The 20,043-nt window shown below is 42.9% G+C and overlaps 1 protein-coding gene across 5 annotated transcripts in view; it reads left to right on the top strand.

Moving 5' to 3' along the window:
- Cdk14 (cyclin dependent kinase 14) overlaps nt 1–20,043 on the top strand; it is a 534,756-nt gene that overhangs the window by 468,475 nt on the left and 46,238 nt on the right. Inside the window, exon 15 of one of the 5 annotated variants that reach the window (XM_026784636.1) lies at nt 6,983–8,169. The exons of the other annotated variants lie outside the window; for them this stretch is intronic. The gene's annotated coding sequence lies outside the window, so the exon portion shown is untranslated. Of the gene's footprint in view, nt 1–6,982; nt 8,170–20,043 lie in introns of those variants that run through there. 5 annotated transcript variants of the gene reach the window in all.

Below are 20,043 nucleotides of genomic sequence, written 5' to 3' on the forward strand. Positions count from 1 at the left end.
ATGTGGAGTAAGGGGAACTCTCATCCATTGCTGGTGGGAATGTAAACTTGTGCAAACACTTTGGAAATCAGTGTGGTGGTTTCTCAGGAAACTGGGAAACAACCTACCTCAAGATCCAGCAATTCCACTCTTGGGAATATACCCAAGAGATGCCCAATCATACTATAAAAGCATATGTTCAACTATGTTTATAGCAGCACTATTTGTAATAGCCAGAACCTGGAAACAACCTAGGTGTTCCTCAATAGAAGAATGGATAAAGAAGGTGTGGCACATATACATATTAGAGTTCTACTCAGCAGTAAAAAACAATGATATCTTGAATTTTGCATGTAAATGGATGGAAATAGAAAACACTATCCTGAGTGAGGTAACCCAGACCCAAAAAGAAGAATATGGTATGAACTCACTCATAAGCGGATTCTAGCCATAAACAAAGGACATTGAGCCTATAGTTCGTGATCTTAGAGAAGCTAAATAAGAAGGCGAACCCAAAGAAAAACATATATTTATCCTCCTGGATATTGGAAGTTGACAAGATCATCGGGCAAAAATTGGGAGCACAGGCATGGGGGTGGGGTGGGGGGAAGGGGAGATGGGGAGAGAGAAGGGAGGAGGGGAGGACTGGGGAGAGCTTGTGGGAATGGGATAATTGAGATGGAGGAAGGGTGGATATGGGAGCAGGGAAAGAGTTATCCTAACCAAGGGAGCCATTTTAGGGTGGCTAGGGTCTTGGCTCAATTACAGCTTCTTAAAGGCTAGTTCCATTTAGTACTGTTCTTAAGAAAGAAATGAAAATTATTTGTTTTTATCAAGTCCGTACTCTTCGATCAGCAAGTGCATAAATCCTGTCTACCGCATCCCTAGGTGTCATGCTTGTCCCAGGAAGGGGGTCACAGGTCCTTGTTTAATCTACACGCTAATCTAGATGCTTTGATCTCCAGAATCTAGATTTAAGTTGAAACAAACTTGCAAACTATGGAGATTCAAACTTGGGTAGGCACTTGACAGCATTTTCTTATAATCAGAAAAAAAAAAGTTTGCCATTCATAGAAAACATCATTCATGGAAGGTAGCCAAGAATAGCTGTTGCTGTTGATAAAATTAGAGTTCTTGATAGAAAATTAGAGTTTGAGAAAAGTATGGAAAACTTTGATTAGCCATTTCGAGCTGGGTAGTTTTCCAAAATCTTTTCAAGCAAGATTGGTGGTGCTAAAAGTAAGTGAGGTTTTCTTTGTTCTTTTTTTTAAAAATCTGTCTTTTTTAAAAAAAGTCCTCATGTTTGAAAACTCTACAATAAACTTCTGTTTGTTTTGCTGTGATGAAAAAGTACCTGCAGCTGAACCGAAAGCTACCAAAATGCGTCCTTTCTTAGCTGTGCATCTCTGAGAGGCAAGAGCATGTTTCCATCATTTTCTTCAGCCAAACAACATACCCCAGCAGATTAATTAAATACAGTATTGGTGTTGTACTGGGCAGCAGTAAAAAAGGTATTCATAATTCTAGCTAACAAACATAATGGGTTCAACAGAAGTTTGCATAAACCCATACAGAGGAATAGATGAAGGATAAACTAATTTTGCCGGAGGATTTTGCCCAAGTAGTGCCAAAGGGAGAGGCTCTGAGCAGAAGGAGAAGTTGGAATTTGCATTAATCATGAAGGAAAGGAATGGTGTTTTCTCTTTATTGCTGTAAATTAAATTTGTTCTTTGATCATTTATGTATTTATATAATGCATTATTCTGGTTATTCTTGCCCTACCCTCTCTTATCTTCCTTCCCATCCTGTTACACTCGTTTCTTCCATTTAAATATATTTCCCATATTCACGTCTTGTTTCATGACCCACTGAGCTTAGCCAGGACCATCCATGTGACCATGGGTTTTGAGCTACTGGAGCCTGGTAGACTCACCACACCAGTGGGTACACAACTGAGGACTATGGATCCCCATCAGCTAGACTCTGCCAACAGGGAAGAGCAGGGCTGCATGGCTCCCATTCCCCGTTTGTGACTGACTGTCAACAGGACCAGTCTGCTGCAAGCCTCGAACAGCTGCTGCCGGTTCGTGATTGCCATGGTTGAAGCCTACTCAAAAGATGGCACTCCGGACAGTCTTTCTCCCTGTCTCCCAACTCGTGTGTTCCTTCTGCTCTCTCTCCCGTGAAGAGGAATGGTGCTTTAGAACAAGGGAAGCAAGCCCCAAACCAAAGCCCTGGCACAAAGTTCAACTTCTTTAAGGAATGTTCTGGAAGAAGGCAGGGAATTTAGAGTCAGCAAAAGAGACTGCCTCAGCTAGCAGGATCCAGATGGCAATGGGTCTTCATGTTCAGATTTTAATGTATTTACCTCTGCCAAGACTAACTGGCCTGAGCAGATGGCAATGTTGCAAGGAAGACCTGCTTTCTAGATTGTTCTGGGGGACAAAATTAAATAGTTCTTGGCTGATAGAAAGTCTTCCAGGTAAATAATGTTCTTATAACCCAGCCTCACTCTAAATGGCTCCTGATGGTAGTGGGGTTGGTCTGCCTGTAGAAACATAAGCGGTCTTAAATGGACAACCACCTGTTTGCCAGCATCTGAAGCTGTGAGTGAGCGGTCAAACGTTTAGATCCATGAACCTATTTCTGTTCTGTCTGTATACTACGGATGAGAGACGAAGCCATTGTCTTCTGATTGTACCAGTTATTTGTAGTAGAAATTGAAACTTAATTTTGCAAAGAATCAACCATTAAGAAAATCAATTTGAGGCTGGGTGGTGGTGGCACATGCCTTTAATCCCAGCACTCGGAAGGCAGAGGCAGGCGGATCTCAGTGAGTTCGAGGCCAGCCTGGTCTACAAGAGCTAGTTCCAGGACAGGAACCAAAGCTACAGAGAAAACCTGTCTCAAAAAACCAAAAAAAAAAAAAAAATCAATTTGATTATGTGGATTTTCTTGCGATGTCCTTGACCCCTCTAGCTCGTACAATCCTCTCCTGGCCTCTTCTGCAGGATTCCCCAAGCTCCCCCTAATGTTTGCCTGTGGATCTGCATCTGTTTCCATCCTTTGCTGGATGAAGCATAACCTGGACTCATAGGAGCCTACAGAGACTGAACAGACAACCAGGGAGCCTGCATGAAACCGACCTAGGCTCTCTGCACATATTACAGTTGATCTACTTGTTGGACTCCAAACAGTGGGAGCAGGGCCTGTCTCTGACTCTTTTGCTGGCCTTTGGGACCTTACTCCTCATATTGGGTCGCCTTGCCCAGACTTAATACAAGGGAAGGTGCCTAGTCTTACTGCAACTTGATATGCCATGTTTTTGGTTCATACCCATGGGAGACCTGCTCTTTCCTGAACAGAAACAGAGAAGTGAATTGGGGGGTGGGGACAGAGGGGAATGGGGGTGGAGGGGCTGAGAAGAGAGAAGGAAAGGGAAACTGTGGCAGGGATGTAAAATAAATAAATAAATAAATTTAAATGTAGTAAATCAAAACAAGATGGAGAAAAACTGAATTTGTAGGATTTTTATCTGCAGGAACCAATCATTGCTTCTTCCCTGGCTATTTTACATAAATACATTCATGGTGTGTGTGTGTGTGTGTGTGTGTGTGTGTGTGTGTGTGTGTGTATCTGCCTCTGTTTCTGCCTGCAGAAGACACTGTGTGCCACTTTAAAACCCCTTTGGCCTTCTCTGTGGCTTTCCACTACTCAGCATGTAGTGTCCTTTGAACTGCCTGCCTTCCAACTTCCACCTTCATGCCACCCGTTCATGTGGAAGACTACCGAAGAAGAACCGAGAAAAGAGAAGGGTATGTGTGCAAGGAGTCAGAGGGAAGAGGTTGCCCAGGGGCCAGAGATTTGGCTGGGAAGCATTTGTTGGCTTTTAGCACAATTACCATACTTAGGAAATGCACGGAATAGTTAATTAGGACTAAGTGAAGCCCCTTTTCGAAGAGGCAGCAGGCCAGGGTTATGACTGTCAGACGTGTCAAAGATGCAGAATTGGAAGGCTTGTCTCTGAGAGCCAGGCTGTGGAGGGTCTGCTGGAGTCAGCCCTGAGAAAAGCTACCTCAGGAAGAACAGGCTCAAACAAGGGCCCGGGTAGCATTTGCATACTTTTCCTGCAAAGGCCTAATGCATAGAGAGGAGATGTCAGTAATGTGGGTCTGGCTTTGTTCAGGGTGAGGAGCACAGGGAAATCAGCCTTTCTCAAAGCCTTAGGCTTAGCCTAGAGGTTGCTCCAGTGAAGTTATGTTCTTGAGGGCTGTTTGCACACCATTGTCTGTTTGAAGATCTTCTAAACCCAAAGGGCTCAAAGTCTCCCCTCCTACCAGCAGGAAAAAAAAAGGGGAGGGGGAGGATTTGTGTGGTGAAAATGGCTCGTGTTGCAGCCTGAACCCAAGCCCCTTTGTTCTTAGGCAGAGAACGCTGAAGTACTGAGAGTCCCTTTTAGGTCCTAGCCAAATAGGCCCCTCCATCACTTCCTTGCTGTCCACAAAGAAGGCAAAAGCAGCCCTCACTTAAATCTTTCTTTGCGGACACAAAGGAGGTCTCAGCTCACTTACCAAAAATATGCTCCCCTCCTCAAGATAAGAAGCAGTTTTGAGTAGCATGGGTCATTTGCTTCCTTCTAGCATTTGCTGCGCTTGTAGGGTCACGTCCGAGCTGCGATAAGCTGTTTGCAGGGCTCTGCTGTACAGCTTTTCCCACTCACCACCGGCCTCGTCTTTAACCTGGTGCGATGGGCTTGTGATTTGAGTCTACGTCCAGTTCTCAGAATGAGTCCTTCTTTGCCAACGCGGAATGTGCTGCGTGGCATGTAGTGGTGTATTCTCCCCTCTAAGTACATGCCATGATGTCCATTTACACATTTGTAGCGAGCTGTGTGTTTCTGAAGCCCATTCCCATCCCAGTATTCAGGGACCTGAACTCAAGACTTGTTTCAACTTCCCTACTGTTTTTAACCCCTGTAAATCAGGAAAACGTGTATAAACACATATGCTCAGTCTTACTTTGTTTTCAGTCGGTGTGTTTGTTTGTAAGGGTAGTATGAACAGTTGTGACTGCCTTTTAAATTGACGGTTTTCCACCTAGAGCTTAATGTCTAAGTGAAGAAATCTAGTATCTTCATATGAGTGTGTATGTGTGTGTGTGTGTGTAAAGTTTACAACATGTGAACTAAACATTGCTTGTAATAGATCAACTAGGATGTAAAATAACTTGACATTGGAAGCTGGAAAAAGTACATGCATTGTTTTATAGTGCCAAATGCAGCCTGCATCTTTCCTGATGAAGGCCATTGCCTTATCGCTTTCTTTTTAGTTGTTGATTTTTAAGCTAGATTTTGGCTCACTTTAGACTTTCTTGGAAGCCCACATACAAACATAAAATGGGAATAATGAGAAATGTTTCTGTATCTATGAAAACAGGGAATGTCTGTCTGATTTCCACAATCAAGGCAGAACTGATAACATGTGAGGAGAGAGACTCACAGGCTCTGGCTTCTGGGAGAAAGGCTATGGACTCAGTGACAGAAATGAGGCACCTTTTATCAGGAAGCCCCTGTCTGGGGGCTTCTGCTGCTGCTCTGAAGCTGGTGGGAATCCTCGTAGGTGAGGCCAGGAGTTGAGACACTGGCAATGGCCGGTAGGAGCTTTCTGAACTTGTGAGTGGGAGGATGAAACGGTGCTTGCGACTTTGCTAACTATGTCAGTTTGGTGATGGTGGGGCTGCCGCCTCTGATCTCAGTGAACTCTCCTTGCTGGAAGTGCTGCATTCTGTGGCCTGCTTTGCATTCCCTGTGAGAAGCATGTCTGAGTTGGGGGGACTTGAATATACCTCTTTGTTGCTGAGCTTGTCAAGCATGGCGCTGTGTTCTCTTTCCCATCAGGAAGGTCAGGTCGCTGGGGGCCAATCTGTTTTCTGAAATGAACCCTACTATCTGTCCCGGGTGTCTGACAGATTGAAACAGTTGTCTGTATCGCTGTGCTTTCAACAGTGTCTAAATGTGTTGCTTTCTGGGAAAAAGGTAATACATGTAGGCTATGTTGAAGAAAAGAGAACCTTTTTAAGGGTTGGACTTTGAATGTTAATATTTATCTAATGGCAAATTTAATTAACTTTCTCAGAACGTATTTACAGATTGAGGAAGTTGACTGTATGTACTGTGCGCACATACACACACACAGACACACACACACACACACACACACACACACGGAGATAAGCCTTCCGGCTGTGCTTCTAAAGACTGCATGTTTAATTGGAGTAATAAAATTACAAGGTGTGGAACTGTTTCTGTGGTGGACTTGCAGAGGTAAGAGGCTTTTGTTCACTCCGACTGCAGTTTCATGTTTTTGGATCAGAGATATGCATAAAGCCTGAAGAAATTTGTACTGTGCCGAGCTTCACTTCAATACTCTCTAGATAATTGAGCTAATTAAATCTTTACCAACATTAACACAACTCCGGCATTCCTTGGACAGTGGATAATTATTGCATGAACATGGCGAGCTTAAACTAAACAGATGAAAATAGAGCTCTGTGGAATGGGTATTGAGTGTATTCCTTCTTCATCTTTTGATAAGGTTTAATTAAAACTGCCTCTCTCCATTGTGGCGGGAATGAATGTGCTTGTTTTCCTAGTGAAAAGCAAATTATTCACTTCGGCCATGGTTCAGTAATCAAAGCCCTTGCAAAGTTTTGGGTTATAGCGTAGCTGTGGGTATATAATTGCTGCAATTCTGTATGAAGACTTTATCTTTTTCTACTACTTCGACTTATTTATTTTTGTAGAACGAAGTTTATAAAAGTCCATTTTGTAATGTGGCGTGGAAGCAGCACATATGTTTGAAGTCTGGCTGTAGCTTTACGGTGTCTGGATTCTTTTTAAAGGGTGTGTTTCTTAGAACCTCTTGTTGCTATTGGAGGTGACAAGGGACAAACATTTAAGTAGTGACATTTGTTTATTTCTCTGTTTTTTAAATTTTTACATTAGTGAGAAAAATGCGGAAAACCTTTGACTATCTCTGGACCCCAAGGAGAGAAGCAACAGGCACTGGGAATTCTTCATTCTCATTCTCTCTAGTAGTCTTTAACTTCATCAGAAGCATTTTCTCCATTGCTCTTCTAAAGAGGACACCCCCCCTCATGTTGGTGATGATCGCACAGTGCAAGGAGACTTTATGTACATTGACGACAATCGCATCACCTTCGTCACCACTGCAGTGGTCTCTTCTCTTGGTTTAATAAAACACGAGCTGACCACAAGGATGTAGGACATTTTGTGGAGCCAAAGCAAAACTAAAACAAGATGATGGGACTGCGGCACGCTTGAGGTCTCACCTGCACCATTGTCCTGGGGTCTCCGTTCTGGCTTCCCTACTGGTCTCATTCATGAGAATGGAACCAGGTACGCTTGGCCTGTGTTTTGTCATAGGGAGGAACCAGACATCACTCCAGGTCAGCACTGCAGTGCCCCACAAGTGAATCCACCAGGATGGAAGGCTCCCATCTACCACCTCTTGCTGTGTTTTGCCCTTAGTACTGGTTGGTAGACGTGCAGACTGGGCCATGTTCTGTGTCTGCAGATCTCTTCTGGGTAGTGGATGCAGGGCTTTGAACTCCCTTGACGGAGCATGATGTCACTGTGCTAGACTGGAGGGGTGTCTCTTAGGTGCAGAAACGGAGATAGAAAAGAAGAGCTGCCTGCACTGATCACAAGTAGGAGTCAGTTAGGTTTCATGAAATGATTCTTTCAGCCAAGTGCATGCGTGTGTGTGACTGTGTGCACGTGTTTGCCATACCACACTAAGTCACTTAATAAAATGCATTTTCCTTCACAGTGAGCTGTGACCAAAACAAGTTTCAAAGCAGCCCCTGCTCCTCAGATCCCCTTCATTGCTTCTCCTGGGAGGCAGGGGGAGGGGAGCATTGGGCAGACCTCCAGCCCCTGAACTTGCCCATCAAAGTAATTCCACTTTAATCTGCTTTACACTCTATGCTTCCACCTAAGATGTTTTTTTAACAAAGGATGCAATGGCCAGAAGATTGAAGGGACGGTTTCTCCGGTTTCCCTTAGGGTTTCCAGACCTAAGTACAGCAGCCATTGTGTTGTTTCTCTGTTTTAGAGAAGATTTGGGGAGCCAGCTAGACCTGTGTTTTGTTTCTCTCTCCCTCTCCCTCCTCTTCCCTTTTTTCCTTCTTCCTCCCCCTTCCTCTCCCTCTCCCTTCTCTTCTCTCTCTCTCTTTCCTCCCTCCACCCAAGCTGAATCTTCTTTCTCTAATTAACTCCATTTTTGAAAAAAAGCTCTGAACAACACTAAATATAAGCAGACTTTGAAAGCTTTACAACTGAATAAAGAGAGAAGCCGTTAGTCCTCTCCGTAATGGCTCCTGTTTGGTTCCTTCGAGTGAATCATGCAGCAGTGACAGGAGCACCGAGGACTTGGGAGCGGCTTCACGTGCCCTGATGAGGTCCTTAGAGAGCTGAGGACCGTGAAGAGAAGAGATTCCTCAACAAAGATGAATACGAAAAGAACAAAGACCTAAGAACAAAACAAGCTGACTTTCCTCAAAGTGTATTTTATGTGACTTCCTCTGGAAAGTTGAAATAGAGTCGGAGATTGTTTTCTTTTTCCCTGCCCTTGACATTGAACAAGGACATCTATGTGACACAGACTGCCCCAAAGCCAGACCCTTCTATGGGGCTCTTATATTTAAAGATAAGTTTTTTTCAGTGCTTATTCAACAAAAGACGGGAGTCATTATGAGCTTCCTCCATATTTGCCTGCTCGTATGGACCTTCTGTTAATCATGTATTACACAGTCCTGCTCTGTGGAATTGGCTGAGTTGCAGCAGCTTTCTGAAACTGGGGCAGCCCTGTGGAGGCCTTTCCTAGCTTCCAGAGCTCCGGGACCTCACTGTATGACTTACAAGCTTGGTGTCCTGAGCTAAGTCAGCAGTTCTGAACCTTGGCTTTCCTGGCAATGACACCCTACCTGTCTCATCCATCTGCTTGTGGGAAGCCAGAATGTAGACTGTGGAGTATGAGCCCAAAGGGCTCAGTAACTGAACTCAGCAGCTTCTGTGATAAACACAAGAGATTCATTTGAGATCTTTCATGCCAGTTTGGGTGTTTTTTTTTTTTTTTTTTTTTTTTTTAGTCCTCTGCTTTCTTTATCTAGAATGAAAAGAAAATATAGACACCCCTTATAATGCATCTTGTTAGTTGATAGAAAATTGGTAAAGGTGGCAAAAGGAGAAAGGACGATCAGAGCGTGGGTTGGTATGAGTTGTCAAAGGGCTGAAGTAAAGAGTTCTATAGCGATTGAGAAGAGACATTCAAGAGATCTTTTTCCTCAGTCAGTGACAAAGAAGCACAAATGAAGGTCTGGGTGCAGGAGACGGCTAAGACTTGCTTGGGTGCAGCAGAGAAAGTGATAAAGAGGAAACAGTCATTGAAAGCGATAATTACAATTTCATCAGTAGTGGCCATTCCAAAGACGTCACCAATGTGGCATAGCCATATGTTGAAATGGAGGGCAATAGCCAGGAGACTAATAAAATTATGCCCAAGTGTTGGGAGTTGCTCACTGGCCACATGGCCCCTGCACAAGGGTCCTCAAGGAGCTCAAGAGGGCTGAGCTGTGAAATAGGACAACTTGGCCAAGTCTGGGAAGGTAGAACTGAGCCCAATAGCAGCAGCCTGAGGATGGGAATTCAAAAGCAAGGCCGAAGATTTCCTCTCTCCAGACATGAGAGAGCTCAGATGAGATACACATCAGTGTTGGAAAGCCGGGCCACTGTTGTTGAGCTGCGGGGAGAGGTCAGCACCGACAGGAAAGAGCGCACAGTCAGACCTGAAGACAGAAGTGCCAGGTGCGTGCCGGGTGCCTGTCTCCCTCCCTGATGACCAGCCAGGGCACCCTCACCTGCAACCGTGTAGAAACACGTGTGTAGTTGGAACCTGGAAAGGTGTGGTAGATACTGCTCTCCTCCACGGAGCATTTGCCTGACTCAGTGTTTTAAAGCTTTCAGATCAGAGTCAGTCGGATTTCAGGTAAAAATACAGATTTTCTGCAGTTCATTAACAAAATAAAAGAAGGACAAAACAGAGCAGTGTCAGCCTCCATTGGAAGGGCCATGAGTCAAGCTCCCTTGCCCTCCATCTCCCTGCCACCAGGGAGGGCCTGTGTTCTTCAGCTCTATTTATTTCGTGGACGTTTCTTCCTGGTGACAACCTAGGACACATCTCTCACTTAAGTCCAGAGCCTTCCTGAAGCTCATCTGAGACGTGCTTCAAATTTTCTGACAGTTAATCAGGTTTCTTATTACATAAAGTTTCTTTGAGGTAAACTTGCCTGTTCTGTGGCACATGGCAGAATGCTAGCCTCAAAGGGAAAGATTTTCATATGGTTTCTGGGCATCCAGGAGTGAAGGGAATTTCCAAGGAAGAAAAGATCGTCATGGGAATAAGTGACAGAGACGAGTGAGAGCCAGCAGACAAACCAGCAAACATGTATCAGATGTCAGCAGACCCCAGGGATTCCCTAAGCCATACAGGCATGTAGGAGACAGCTCCCGGGTTCCAGCAGTTCTGCAGTAAGTGGCCTTCGATGTAGCTCTTTCTATTCCATGTTAAATATGAAATGGACTGTCCGGTACAATAATAACTAAAATGCAGCCTAGCAGGGGAAACAAACTTTGCGGAGCAGTGGCCAGGGAGAAGGTGGCATCTGAGATGGAGCTGGAGCATCAGACCTGGTACTTAGCAATCAACAACCCATTCCAGGAAGGTTGCCGGTCAGAGTATATTTGGAGCTGGAGAAGAAATGCAGTAGCTTTGGCAGGAGATTCTGTGAGGGTTAGAGGTCTCCCCAAAAAAGCAGAAAACATATCAGAAGACACACAAACCATTTTCCATAAACCCTGCTTAGTGCCAGAGTCTGTCATGCCATAAAGCCCAGTAAGATTAGTAGTGACAATGGCAATAGCATCTCCTTTGTTTCCTCAGCACTGGGGATGCAGGCCAGAGCCCTCTGCACATGCTAGGCAAAGCATGCACACGCTAGGCAAGCATGCACACACTAGGCAAGCACTGTACCACAGAGTCATAACCCTTATCTCACAGAGTGCTTGGTGCACGCGGAAGCCCCGTGGAGCACTCCGCGTGGACCAGCTCAGGGAGTCCTTGGCACAACATGCTCCAGAGTGTCTTTAAACCTTGTCTGCATGGGTAGAGTCTGGACGGAAGCTCAGCAGCAGTGAGCTGGCATCTGTAAACTAATAGTGTATCATTACTGCCTTTATCACTGTCTTGTTATTCTGTGCCTGACAAGCCCACTTTATTTTAAATGTTTCAATCATAATCAGTCTAAGCCTATGCAATTATTTCATTGCTAATATCTAAAGGAACTCGGCTACCTCTGGAGATAAAATTAGAGATTCAGGAACTACGGTGCTCCTCAAACCCTGTCCAAATTGAGTTAATTAATCTGTAACTTGAACACCCTAAAGGCCCTATTTAAATACAGTTTCACTATGAGTGAGAAGCCCGGGGAATCTTGATTAAAACTGAATGCAGTCAGGGAAAAAAAAAAAGCGTAAATCTGTCTTTAATCTAAAATTCTCAACATGAAAATGTGGCAGAAGTGTCATTGTTTCAGTTGGTTCTTCAAATATATATCGCAGTTGGTTATTAATGAAATGATAATGTTCCTTGTAAATTTCATGAAAGCACATTGGTCTGAAGGCACCTGAGATTTCTGCATAAGCATTTGGTGTTTTAAGAAACACGTGTATTAGATGCTGTCACTATGGGCCATCTTTGGATGGTCTTGGCATCGCATAAATATTTCTTTCAGGATAAAAATACAGTTAGAACAGCAGAATTTCGCTGAAGCCTTAGTGACTGACCGGTTCTGATGGGGCCAGGAAGCTATCCCTGTTTGTTTAGAATGTTCCAAAAGAGCGGAAGTCACGTGGTTTGAAGTGCTTTGCCCCAACTGATATAATAGTGATTTTTTAGCATGATCACTGCATAGGAAGATTAATTTTCATTTCTTAAAATACTAATCAGTAATTTCAGAACACCCCGATGTCTTGGAGCCTCTGACAACTGTTACCTTTTCTGAAAATTATTTAAAAATAAAATAAAAGCAAGGTAAAGAATCAAAATAAAATATGCAAGGGCGGAAATGATCAAAAGGTAAATCATAAGCTCTCTAGCACGTCATTTCCACCTTAAGACTTTAATTGTCCACTAAAGATAGCTGTTAGAGGCAACACAAAGAGAAAGAGGGGAAACGGCCCCATTCTGGCGTAAGCTCTGAACATTCACTTTTTATGCCTGCGTAGCAAACTGCTGAAGCCTGGGCAAGGAAAGCCATTGGTGTCTGCTGCACAGGTACAGCGTGTGCTCAGAAGCAGAGCTCTCACGTTCCCGAGGAACCGCATGCCGGAGGAGGGGCGACCCATTATTCTCTTCTATATTTGGGGATTTCAAGTTGATGCAGTAACCCTGAATTCCTGAAGACCTGTTCTGATCCAGCCGTATCGCTGTACTTTGCTGAGTGCCTTATTCCTCTAGACATAGCTTTTTAGAGGGCTGAGCCTTAAATTAATAAACCAGCCAGGGCTGCATGCTGACATGACTTGAAAGTTAACTGAAATTTATTGGTCTGCCGCCTACAAGCTGTTCTATGCCATGCCGCGCACGAGAAAGCCAGCCTTTAAAGTTGCCAACAGTTTTTTTAATTACCTCTAGAAAGATCTTTTACATCTTCAGACACTGCTGTTGTTGGTCTGTAACCTCCTCCCCTCCACCCCTCATCTCCCAAATTGGGTCATTAGTGGCTGGTGTTGACAACAGCCATGGCTAATACAATACTCATGCTCACATTCCCTTTTCTGAGTTAGTGACAGGAAATGAAGAAATGGCTTCCCAGGCCAGCCACACCACGGCCCCTGTCCATGAGGAAGTTCAAGGCTGTCTTGAAGTAGTTTGGAAAGGTGGGAGGCAGCTAGACAGTCCTGTTTCCTTTACTGCTCTGTCAGGGAGGGAGCTGCCCTTACTTTCCCAGGGTCATTGAGCCCTAGGCTGGTGTCTGGTAGCAGCTGTGTCTTGAATGGCACCAGTTGTGTAAATCTTTTAAATTTCCGAGGCGTTTGCCTGGCCTTACTGTCCAGTGTACATAATGACATCTGCTCATATTCTATGTGACATCACAAGCTTTCCACCGCTGCTTCCTAACTTTTGCTTTGTCATGTTAAAACATCTTTGTTTTTTTATCTTCTGTGTGCCCGTGGTTTTCCACACACACACACACACACACACACACACACACACACACACACACATAATTATACACAATCAATGAAGCTTCCCCCCACAATTTAAAAAGTACTATTTTTAAAGAAATTATTTAATTTTATTAATTTAAAATATTTAATTTTATTTCCCTGTTTTCATTGGTCTATTTTAGCATTGTTTGCTGCTTTTATCTTTTCAGAAGATCTACATGGGAGGGGGAACAACTGTGTTTTAGGGTATCTTACTGTCAGAAAAAGGCAGATGGCAGGTGGGCCCCAGTATGCTCACTGTGAAGATAATTTGTATGTTGAGTAGAAAACCTAGCTAATGTCCACATATGAGAAAATACTCTCTCCTAACTCCATGTTCACTGCATTTATAAAGCATTTGTTGACGTAGAAATTTGTCAAGGGCATCTCAGAAGTTTAAAATAAATGGGATGTGTTGTTTATTTGCCTCTCAAAGAACTGAGAATTATCGGTGCACTGTCCTCTCTCTGCATATAAGACACGTAATCTTTGCCCTAGCCGACTGCATTTGCGTATGTGATAATTACCTTCCACATCAGTGTGGCTATTACCAGCATGCATATATGATGTGAGCTTGTGGGTCTCAGGATCAAAACCATTCTTTATTTTTTTCTGCATAAAAAAAAAACCTAGAAAGGGCAATGAATAATCCAGCATAGCAACAAACAGAAACTATTCCTCTTTTGGTATGATAATGTCTATTCTTCTAATCTATGATTCTAATTATGCTTGATCTTCACATTAGCATATTTTAACATTCAAATTATCAAGGAATTAGTCAAGAAACAAATAGAGATCTAGGGTTAAAGTTGATATGTGTACACCTGTCTGTCCACACACGCACGCAGACACACATTTGCAATAGTTACCTTAAAACTCAAAGCAGCATAAATAGTGAAATTAGAAGTTCATTTTTAAAGGTAATCTGCAGCCCAAATAATGGAGTAGATACAAAACTACATTCACTCATATTAAAAAATTTGCCGTCCCCTGCCTCTCTGTAAGATGTACTGGTAGCTTCTTTGGGGACGCTGAGGTTTGTAAGCTAATAGTTAACACTCATGCTGTAGGGTAGACGGTACAGTGACCCTATAAACACAACCTTATCCTGGATTGTAGGCTACAGTGTCTGTAGAATCAGAGTACCCACTCCTAAAGGCAGAGTTTTCTTTTTGGAGAGACAGCTGTGAGTCTGGTCTGCATGCTTGGAGGAGACTCTTGGCAGCACCACGGAGAAAGTATAGTTAGACAGCATCTTGCCATCCTTACAGATATTATTTTATGGTTTTATTTCCTTTATATCAGTGCATGTCAATAAACGCTGGTCGGTTTCGTTCTGTTTCCAAGCACCATATAAGACGAGATATAGCTTCTACCCGTGAGCATATCCTACAGGTTAGCAGCAATAATTCTTGAAATTTCCTATGAAAAACACAGTGAGCCATATGTGAAAATGTATGTACCCAACATGGAAGAACTTATGCTTTTAGAACACTCTGGAGTCTTAGTTTAGCCCAGAGTCTTAGCTTATTTCTTTTAATTAGTGATCGTCATTTAGAACTCTGATTTTTGCCATAAAATAATATTTCCCTCCTGAAGAACTATTCTATGAATATAGGCAGGAGAGTTTTTTCAAGACACCAAGTACATAGCTGTCAAAGGAAGGAAATTTCAACAGCTACAGATGCTACATAGCATCTCCCTCCCCAACAGGTGGGGAGAAACACTGAAAACTTTATTTCAAAACATTTTTTTAAATATTTATTTATTTATTATGTATACAATATTCTGTCTGTGTGTATGCCTGAAGGCCAGAAGAGGGCACCAAACCTCAATACAGGTGGTTGTGAGCCACCATGTGGTTGCTGGGAAATGAACTCAGGACCCTTGGAAGAGCAAGCAATGCTCTTAACCTCTGAGCCACCTCTCCAGCCCCATATTTCAAAACATTTATCTGCCCTCCCAAACCCCTTTGCCGAGCATACTGGCTTTCAAGTTTTAAAAACGTCACTTTCGTTACTGCCCCGTTCCTGTTCCTGTTTTGACCTTTTACCTTTCTTAAGCACAGATACACACAAGCATGCAGGATTCTGGGTGTGATGGGGAACTGCTGAGGGCCCGCAAGTGACAGTCTAATAGTGTTTAGCACTTCAAACCCTCTTCCCTTGGCATGTAGCTAATGCCTGCAGTGTTAATACTCCTTCAGAAGAACATACGTTCCAACCCCAGTGCCGTGTCAGACACACTCGAGTCTGTTAGCAATTGTAGGCTGACAGGGGCTTGTTCTCGTCCATACATCTGTCTTTACAGTTCTCTCCGTTATATATCCTGTGCAAGTTCAAAGTCTGAGGATGACATTGAAAGCACGTGTCTTGCTTTTATTAGCCAGCTCAGAACTGCTTTATGTGAAGACACTAATCTCCCCATATGGAATTAAATATGCCATATGGATATGTTACGGCTGCCCTGATACATTCATGGTGTTCCATTGCTTCCGTCCCCTCTCTTTATGGACCCTGTGTACGCAGATCTATATTTGGGGGAGAGGGGGGATTGATTGACGCCGAAAGTGCGGGATCACAGTGTAGTGATTTCACGCCCGGTTGTTGGCTAACAAGGCACCGTGGTCTTTATTTAGTGAGACCTGCTGGTCGGAGATGAAGAATGATGTCGGGCCCAGCTTGCACTCTTACAGAGCAAGCAGCTTAAAGGACTGCAGGATTCCAAGTGTGAGGGGATTGTCTCTTCCCAGCAGGTATGGGTTAGTTCTAGACGGAGCCCTTTGTCTTCAGGATGCTAACTAGCCTGCTAGTTCATAAATCCAAAACACCTACAAGACTCTCTATCCTGAAGGAAGCGGGAGCAGTGATAGTTTATTTAACACTCTTAATGCCACAGTGTGCTAGCTCTTGCTTAATGGCTCTCTACAAGATGATGTTTACGTGTTTAAAACATTTCGTGTAATTCCCTTTCCATGTCTCCTTTCAATTAAAGACTGTTGGATCAACTAATTAATAACGTGTTTAATGAAGCCTACTCAGACGGTCCACCACACTTTCTTGTGTGTTTGTGTTTGCGTTGTTTTTCACACACTGACCGATTTTGTTTCATGGCATTCTTTAAAAATGAGCAAGACCTAAAACTTTCGCCCTGTCTAAGTGTTCAGGGGTGTGTGTGTGTGTGTGTGTGTGTGTGTGTGTGTGTGTGTGATCAATCACTGGTCAATTCATATAGTTCTTATGTATTTAAACTTCAGTATTTAATAATTGTTAATAAATAAAATGGCTTGGTGAATTTGGCCTTAAGTCTGCATCTGGAAAGTAGTTTGTTAAGCTAACAGTACTCAGATGCAAAACACAAAAGCTGGAGTTTTTAAGTAAACTGTTCTCAAGCATGGTAGAACTGTCATAAATTTGCTAATTCCAAGTGACCCATGAAGGACCTCAGCTTGAAAAATAGCCTACATTTTGTTTGTACTCATTTATAATACAATTTAGATTTTGATTCAGATGTAACTTTTAGATCGTTAGTCTAAATTGACTAGGTTTTACTACAACAAACACAAGATTTTTTAAAAAAAATTTTGTCTTGTTAATAGGTAAAACGTTTTTAATGTGTTATCATGGAGAACTCTATACTCATTATTAATATCTTTCATTAAAGTCAACAATATTCCAAAGATCGTATATCCCATGAAGTATATGTTTATTCTTCAAATCCAGAGGCCTTTGTGCTTCTGCTGCAGGGCGGTGGTGCTGTCTCTGCTGCGTCCACACCCCAGCAGTCAGGCTGTATTTATAACCTGGGACTAACCAAGTCCCACTCAACAGTTGTAAATCAGCCAGGGGCATCTTCATTACAGAATCATGAACTTGATGCAGAACAGCCTATTACAAATGGCTTAGTGTTCAGATTCGGGCAACTACAAACCAAATCAGGCTCTTAGTCTTTGCAAAACTTCACCAGTTGGGAAGTTGAGGAAATGTCGTTAGCCTTACAGAATGGGGTGAGGGGGTCAGATTTCCCTGATTCCAGCATTAGATAGGATTCCACTTACAACTAGGCATTCTATGATACTTTGATGTTATTTCTCTGAATTCTTTAAAATGCTATTTTAAAACATGCCTGCTATGATTTTAAGCACTCAAATAAAAACTGGTTTTGAAGAAGCTATGACAGACGAAACTGATTGACTCCAATTCTTTTTTTTTTTTTTTTGGTTTTTCGAGACAGGGTTTCTCTGTGGTTTTGGAGCCTGTCCTGGAACTAGCTCTGTAGACCAAGCTGGTCTCGAACTCACAGAGATCCGCCTGCCTCTGCCTCCCGAGTGCTGGGATTAAAGGCGTGTGCCACCATCGCCTGGCTACTCCAATTCTGTATTGTGGAGAGACTGTAGTATTGCAGGTCCCAGGGGTAATTGCCTTATCTTGGGCTAGTTCTACTCCTGCAGAACAGCCATCCCTGGCCCACCTCTGCTTCTGAACTAACTTCTCGTGACTAATGGATACAGACCTTTTGCAGTCCATTAACTTACCTGACTATTAGCTTCCACCAACCCTGAAGCTAGGAGTGTTATCAGATGGCATCTTGGGCCTTTGGACAAGCTTCCTCCATCTCCCCAGACCAGCCTCTGTGAGGGTCTCACCAATATATGTTAAATTTGCCTTGATTTGTGACTTTCTTTTGTTCTGTAAAACTATGAAATATCTTAAAACTGGTTCCACATTGAAACAGAATTTGCGGTAACCTATATCTGTGATCCTAGGCTGTAACTCACTCAAAATGGCTCCAGATAAACTGTTATTCTCTTACAACAACAAAAACAAAACAAAACAACAACAACAAAAAAAAAACCTGGTTTTAAACTACCCCCCTCACTGATTTTCTAACTTAGTTCTACAAAGTCACTTTTATTCGGTATCCAGTAGGACATAATAAAGTGCTTCCCTTTGTCTGTGTAGTCTCCTTTGGATTCAGTTTTCCACCCAGGTGGATAAAATCATCACTGGCCTCTTGATAGCACATCACAACCATTAAGATGGCAAGTTTGCCCATCCATGAGATAAGGATATGGCCTGCATGCTCAAAAGAAAGATGTGAAGTTGTTTATGGGAATGGAAACAGGGACTGACATAAGAGAGTAGTCATTGCGGTATGCAGACAGAGTTAGACCCAGGCATTACGGAAAACCAAACCTGTGTGTTGGCATCATGGTATCCTTAATTGCAGCCAGTGGATTTGCTGGCTACATATACCCGTCATGCTCTCCTTGAGTGGTTATTGCTCCTCCAGAGCCCCACAGAAAAATTATAGCTCCCCAAAAGACCACTTACTCATACAACACTGAGTCTCATGAGTCATAGTAGACCCTTCTGTCACCATAGACACATAATAACTTAAGAGTAACTTAGGAATAGTGCGGGAAATACCAACTAAGATTACTATTTGAGATCACAGTCTTTAAAGTTTCTTCCTTCTCCCTTCACCCATCTTATTACTGAATCATAGTCTTATAAAACATTAATATGCTGGATGGAAATTCCACTGCATTGAGTTTTTAAGTTTATTTGTATACACCAACAAATCTAAGTGAATCTAGACATTTCCTTTAACTATAATATTCCTTTATCTCACTAACATTTTTCTGGTGCTAGTGGTGTATTCTGTTAATAAGTCATGCTTCTAGGATTTTCCCTAAGCAACTTATTTTACATACAAATTTATATACTTTAATATATAGTTTAGTACCCAAATGTTTGTTGGGTGAATACTGTATACTCTGTGCTGGAGCTAGTGAATGACTGTTATGCTTAAGGAACTGGCAGCTGGGCAGTCAGATGCATATAGACATACCCGTATAGTCTAGGTAGGGATTGTGTAGATCACGTGTGAACAGTATGCTACAGAAGACAGTGTAACCACCAAGGGCAACATATAAATACAGCACACAAGTGTAAGAAGCATCTGTGACCCTGTCTGCCTGTGATAATGGTCTTTGTAGTAAATGCACAGCTCATGTGCTCAGTGCCATTCTAAACATGTCAGAATTAAACAGGAGCACCAACGAGTTTATTAAGAAATCCAGGGTGTGCTCTAAAATCCCAGTGAGAGATTGGTGAGCTGTAGCTGTGACCTCAGGACAGGCAGAGCTCTGACTCCCCTCTCCCTGCTGCCAGGCTGATGGGGCCTGGGTTAAGAAAGTGCAGCAAGGAGCCCAGTCTGATTATAGTTAAAGATTCTCCTGGAAGATTCCAAGGTTGGGAATGAGGAACCAATATGAGGTCCTAGACAGAGGGACTTGAATTCAAGCTAAAAAAACTCAACTTCATGCAGCAGACAGTTAGCAGTGATGTATCCCTGAGCAAGGAAGAGGCACCATGGGAGAAGTGCCATTTCCGTGCTGTTTGAAATAACGTTTTTCACGGCGGGGAGTTCTGATCTTACGTGTCATACAGTCATTGAAAAAGTTTGAGAACGGAAATGCATAAACACAGATCCCTTAGCTTCAGCCCAATGCCTCAGAAACAGTTTTGGTTAATATTTAAGTATATATAGCTATATATTTTCCATTTTGGTTAACATTTAGGTATATATCTTCTGGTTTGGTTACTATTTTGTTGTATGTCTTCTGGTTTGATTAAAATTTAGCTATATACCTTCCAGTTTGTGTGTGTGTGTGTGTGTGTGTGTGTGTGTGTGTGTGTGTGTGTGTATAT

The sequence above is a fragment of the Microtus ochrogaster genome, chromosome 26 (assembly GCF_000317375.1).
Source record: "Microtus ochrogaster isolate Prairie Vole_2 chromosome 26, MicOch1.0, whole genome shotgun sequence".
Taxonomy (NCBI): Eukaryota; Metazoa; Chordata; class Mammalia; order Rodentia; family Cricetidae; genus Microtus; species Microtus ochrogaster.